Here is a 6351-nt window from a genome sequence, read left to right on the forward strand (position 1 = left end):
TTGTGAGGTTGAAATTGACATTTGCTTCCCCATATTAGCACACCTGCATCATTATTTCATACTTTCAACGTTATGTTAGATCATGCTAGGGTCACATTTTCTAACCGTGGCCCGGTCGGCCTGTTTATGGAAACGAAAAGTCAAAGTGTATGTCCACAGATTCGCAGAAGCTAATGCTCTTAAAGAATTTGGGGTACGTTTTGTGTCTTTGTTGTCTTTTAAATCATAGTTTTCGTTCCCAAAGACTACCCGGCTGGACCCCGTTTCAAAATCTTCTTAGATTGACGTTAAAACCTAAAGTTAATAATAACTTTATTGCAAGTTCAGGCCCGAAGGCTAATTGCAGACAAACAAGTTCATGGAAATACATGGGAATCGAAATAGTTATCTAGTCTACTGTGAAAGTTAACTAAGGTTGACTATGGTTGGGTCTGACTTCTCTTTTGAAGGCAGTGGTAGTTAGTACTAGTTTGTAGTAGAAACATCGTCTGCCGCGTGGGCGCGCGGCTTGGGCGTGCGGTTTGTAGGCTCTACCAGCCGCCGCGGGTCGCTGGGAAAATAGTAGAAATTGACCAAACTAGAGTCAATTGTATGAAGGGAGTCGGCTACGGAGATGGCTTAACTCCCCCGGCAACTGTTCTCCCTATAGCCGGCGCGGTTAGTCTGGTAGAGACGTGCGGTTTGGGCGTGCGGTTTGGGTGCCATTTTGAAATAGTACAGCCCGTATTCTGCCTTGTCGATCAGCGAAGGTTAGCAAACATGTAACAAGTTTATATAATATATAATCATACGGTAACAGATATCAATGAGATTTGTCCTTTTTCGGCCAACCCAATGTGTCAGGGTGTTTGTTGTTTTGATGGACGAAACGAATTCTGATGACGGAAAAGGCACTATTCCTGTGACAATTGTCCTGGGTTCTATCACGGTCTGCTCCAGGGTAATAAAAGGGGCAATAAAATTTAGCTACTTGGCACCTGTTAGATAGTGATTAGTGCCGATCAAATAAGACAGCCTCCAGGGTTGCAATATTGGACCCTATCTCCGTAGCCAACTCCTTTCCTACAATTGACTCTATGTGGCAAATTTCTACTCATTTCCCAACGACCCGCCGAGGCTGGTAGAGCCTAAACTAGCCCCACGTGGAGGTGTGGCCCAGGGCTACGAAACTGAGATGGGCTTTGTCCTATACTCATGGTGTGGGACGATTTTAACTTAACATCGCTTCCCATACGTACTTATGTTTAGGAATTGTGGACATGAATTTAAAATCACGGTTATAACAGAACATCATAGAATACAATACAATATTGGTTATGCTATTAGGGTCACATTTCCTAACCGGGGCTCCCCGGCCGGACTGTTTGTGGAAACGACAAATTTGATAGTATGTCAGTAAATATGCACAAGCTATGCTCTTGAATAATTTTTGGTACGTCTTGCGTATTTTGTTGTCCTTTATATCATATTTTTCGTTCCCAAAGACTGCCCGGCCGGGCCCCGGATTGGAAATGTGACCAAAGCATAACATACCAGTAGGAACGCTGTGCACGAGGTACACAGATGTTCTTGTGTCGTCTTATTATTCCTTTGCCCAGTACGTTAGTTCAACCTCCAAACTGAAGTTGCCCGAGCTTGATCCTCCGGCAGTAGCGTCTTGATCAGCTTTGCAACTCGAAGTTTCACGAAGACAGCCTACAGCAGTGAGGAACCCATGACTCTCTCCCTCTCGAACCTGCCAGTCTCCCTCTACAATAGCGCGCCGGACATGCGCAGTTAATTCTTTACAAATTTCTTCCAGATGTGTGTCCTGTCACTTCTTGACTTGAGATCGCTTCGTGGCTCAAACAAACGAGGTGCGGAAACTGAGCACAGCTTGATGTTGCCATCTCTAAGTAAAAGAGGTAACCGTAGTTGTGTCGTTGTGTCCGTTCAGTGATAAAGATATGTTTATGCCGTGGTACTCAACCATAAAACAACCTCATCCTGGACTTGACGTTTGAAGTATAAAAGGAAACATTTGATTTTTCCTAACGCGAAAATTACTCTTTCATGGAAAGTGATGCCAATGGTAATAAATTTGCTGTACCAAAACAGTAAGATAATTTTGAACACATCCCGACAATTACATCCCCTACCTATTCATACTTTGACAGTTCTGGAGTCAAAGACAGAACGCAAATAGCGATGAAATACAACAGTTCCTAAAAGTAGTCAAACGTGACCGGCTTAATTTGTTCTCTTGTGCAAGTTCGGCTCCGTACAGGTAATATTTGTGTGGCCCTTTCATCTGGGGACCAGGTAAGGCTCCGTACAGGTAATATTTGTGTGGCCCTTTCATCTGGGGACCGGGTAAGGCACCGTATACAGGTAATATTTGTGTGGCCCTTTCATCTGGGGAACAGGTAAGGCATCTTACAGGTAATATTTGTGTGGCCCTTTCATCTGGGGACCAGGTAAGGCACCGTATACAGGTAATATTTGTGTGGCCCTTTCATCTGGGGACCAGGTAAGGCATCTTACAGGTAATATTTGTGTGGCCCTTTCATCTGGGGACCGGGTAAGGCACCTTACAGGTAATATTTGTGTGGCCCTTTCATCTGGGGACCAGGTAAGGCTCCGTACAGGTAATATTTGTGTGGCCCTTTCATCTGGGGACCAGGTAAGGCTCCGTACAGGTAATATTTGTGTGGCCCTTTCATCTGGGGACCAGGTAAGGCACCTTATAGGTAATATTTGTGTAGCCCTTTCATCTGGGGACCAGGTAAGGCACCTTATAGGTAATATTTGTGTGGCCCTTTCATCTGGGGACCAGGTAAGGCTCCGTACAGGTAATATTTGTGTGGCCCTTTCATCTGGGGACCGGGTAAGGCACCGTATACAGGTAATATTTGTGTGGCCCTTTCATCTGGGGAACAGGTAAGGCATCTTACAGGTAATATTTGTGTGGCCCTTTCATCTGGGGACCAGGTAAGGCACCGTATACAGGTAATATTTGTGTGGCCCTTTCATCTGGGGACCAGGTAAGGCATCTTACAGGTAATATTTGTGTGGCCCTTTCATCTGGGGACCGGGTAAGGCACCTTACAGGTAATATTTGTGTGGCCCTTTCATCTGGGGACCAGGTAAGGCTCCGTACAGGTAATATTTGTGTGGCCCTTTCATCTGGGGACCAGGTAAGGCTCCGTACAGGTAATATTTGTGTGGCCCTTTCATCTGGGGACCAGGTAAGGCACCTTATAGGTAATATTTGTGTAGCCCTTTCATCTGGGGACCAGGTAAGGCACCTTATAGGTAATATTTGTGTGGCCCTTTCATCTGGGGACCGGGTAAGGCTCCGTACAGGTAATATCTGTGTGGCCCTTTCATCTGGGGACCAGGTAAGGCTCCGTACAGGTAATATTTGTGTGGCCCTTTCATCTGGGGACCAGGTAAGGCTCCGTACAGGTAATATTTGTGTGGCCCTTTCATCTGGGGACCAGGTAAGGCACCTTATAGGTAATATTTGTGTAGCCCTTTCATCTGGGGACCAGGTAAGGCACCTTATAGGTAATATTTGTGTAGCCCTTTCATCTGGGGACCAGGTAAGGCACCTTATAGGTAATATTTGTGTGGCCCTTTCATCTGGGGACCAGGTAAGGCACCTTACAGGTAATATCTGTGTGGCCCTTTCATCTGGGGACCAGGTAAGGCACCTTACAGGTAATATCTGTGTGGCCCTTTCATCTGGGGACCAGGTAAGGCTCCGTACAGGTAATGTTTGTGTGGCCCTTTCATCTGGGGACCGGGTAAGGCTCCGTACAGGTAATATTTGTGTGGCCCTTTCATCTGGGGACCAGGTAAGGCTCCGTACAGGTAATGTTTGTGTGGCCCTTTCATCTGGGGACCAGGTAAGGCTCCGTACAGGTAATGTTTGTGTGGCCCTTTCATCTGGGGACCAGGTAAGGCACCTTACAGGTAATATCTGTGTGGCCCTTTCATCTGGGGACCAGCTAAGGCACCGTACAGGTAATGTTTGTGTGGCCCTTTCATCTGGGGACCAGGTAAGGCACCTTACAGGTAATATCTGTGTGGCCCTTTCATCTGGGGACCAGGTAAGGCTCCGTACAGGTAATGTTTGTGTGGCCCTTTCATCTGGGGACCAGCTAAGGCACCGTACAGGTAATACTTGTGTGGCCCTTTCATCTGGGGACCAGGTAAGGCACCTTACAGGTAATGTTTGTGTGGCCCTTTCATCTGGGGACCAGGTAAGGCTCCGTACAGGTAATATTTGTGTGGCCCTTTCATCTGGGGACCGGGTAAGGCATCTTACAGGTAATATTTGTGTGGCCCTTTCATCTGGGGACCGGGTAAGGCACCTTACAGGTAATATTTGTGTGGCCCTTTCATCTGGGGACCGGGTAAGATACCACACAGGTAATATTTGTGTGGCCCTTTCATCTGGGGACCGGGTAAGGCACCTTACAGGTAATGTTTGTGTGGCCCTTTCATCTGGGGACCAGGTAAGGCTCCGTACAGGTAATATTTGTGTGGCCCTTTCATCTGGGGACCAGGTAAGGCATCTTACAGGTAATATTTGTGTGGCCCTTTCATCTGGGGACCGGGTAAGATACCACACAGGTAATATTTGTGTGGCCCTTTCATCTGGGGACCAGGTAAGGCACCTTACAGGTAATATTTGTGTGGCCCTTTCATCTGGGGACCGGGTAAGGCTCCGTACAGGTAATATTTGTGTGGCCCTTTCATCTGGGGACCAGGTAAGGCACCTTACAGGTAATATCTGTGTGGCCCTTTCATCTGGGGACCAGGTAAGGCACCTTACAGGTAATATTTGTGTGGCCCTTTCATCTGGGGACCAGGTAAGGCACCGTACCGAGCTGTTAGTGCAAAAAAAATGTCTCACTGAAAATAAGCAGCGAGTACACACGGCTCGCGGGAAAAGTGCTTGCGTTTAAACCTTTCAAAGTACACCAGACAGACCTTGAGAAATAACTTTTTTTAAAAGTGTGATGTGTTACATGTGTCGACTAAATTGTTGTTCACATTTGCCAAAACGACACCACCGCAGTTTCAAATCCGTTTGTATGTATGCTGTGCGCGTTTAGTGGAACTTTTGTGCGATATACTTGTACACAATTTGATGGTTGCTTGCAATAGACATATCATCCATATAACTCTGTCAGGGACATATCACTGGTATTATCACTATCTCTCTTAGTGTTTGCACTCAATGTTTCAGAAGGAATGTGAAGTTTTATTTAGAACTTATGACTGGAATATATGATGTATGGTCGAAAATTCAACTGTTCATAACTCCATAACCAACTGTACTCATCGCTTAGAAATTCACACAATGACTAAGTAAGCTTTTATAGATATTTCAGCCAAATTTGGCAGAAATCCGTTGTATTCTAAGCGAGATAGCAAATGCAAGATTATCCAGTCTCGCGCAAATCCAGGCCACGTTCTACCTGCTATCTACCCGGGGAACTATTCTAGCTCGATTTTAAGCCCAACTCGCGAAAGTGCGCTTTTCCCCATAAAACAAGAAGAAAGTGATATTTTTAGATGAAACTTTCACAGAAGTAAGTTGATATGTTCATCTACCTGTGCGTGTAGCAGTTTTGATGTTCGACTATTCTGCTCGAAAATATAGGCCAGTGATCTATCGTCATTTTGAAGCACGGTCAATAGTCTAAACGCAAGAAGTGCGCTATTACAAAAATGATGTAGCGTTAGGGATTTATATCGTGCAATAGATATATTATCCATATAACTCTGTCAGGGACATATCACTGATATTATTACTATCTTTCTGAGTGTTTGCACTCAATGTTTCAGAAGGAATGTGAAGTTTTATTTAGAACTTATGACTGGAATATATGATGTATGGTCGAAAATTCAACTGTTCATAACTCCATAACCAACTGTACTCATCGCTTAGAAATTCACACAATGACTAAGTAAGCTTTTATAGATATTTCAGCCAAATTTGGCAGAAATCCGTTGTATTCTAAGCGAGATAGCAAATGCAAGATTATCCAGTCTCGCGCAAATCCAGGCCGCGTTCTACCTGCTATCTACCCGGGGAACTATTCTATCTCGATTTTAAGCCCAACTCGCGAAAGTGCGCTTTTCCCCATAAAACAAGAAGAAAGTGATATTTTTAGATGAAACTTTCACAGAAGTAAGTTGATATGTTCATCTACCTGTGCGTGTAGCAGTTTTGATGTTCGACTATTCTGCTCGAAAATATAGGCCAGTGATCTATCGTCATTTTTGGAGCACGGTCAAAAGTCCAAATGTTAATGCGCAAATCACCCGCACTTGAATATACACACAAGCGTGACA

Source organism: Branchiostoma lanceolatum, chromosome 13 (assembly GCF_035083965.1).
Source record: "Branchiostoma lanceolatum isolate klBraLanc5 chromosome 13, klBraLanc5.hap2, whole genome shotgun sequence".
Classification (NCBI taxonomy): domain Eukaryota; kingdom Metazoa; phylum Chordata; class Leptocardii; order Amphioxiformes; family Branchiostomatidae; genus Branchiostoma; species Branchiostoma lanceolatum.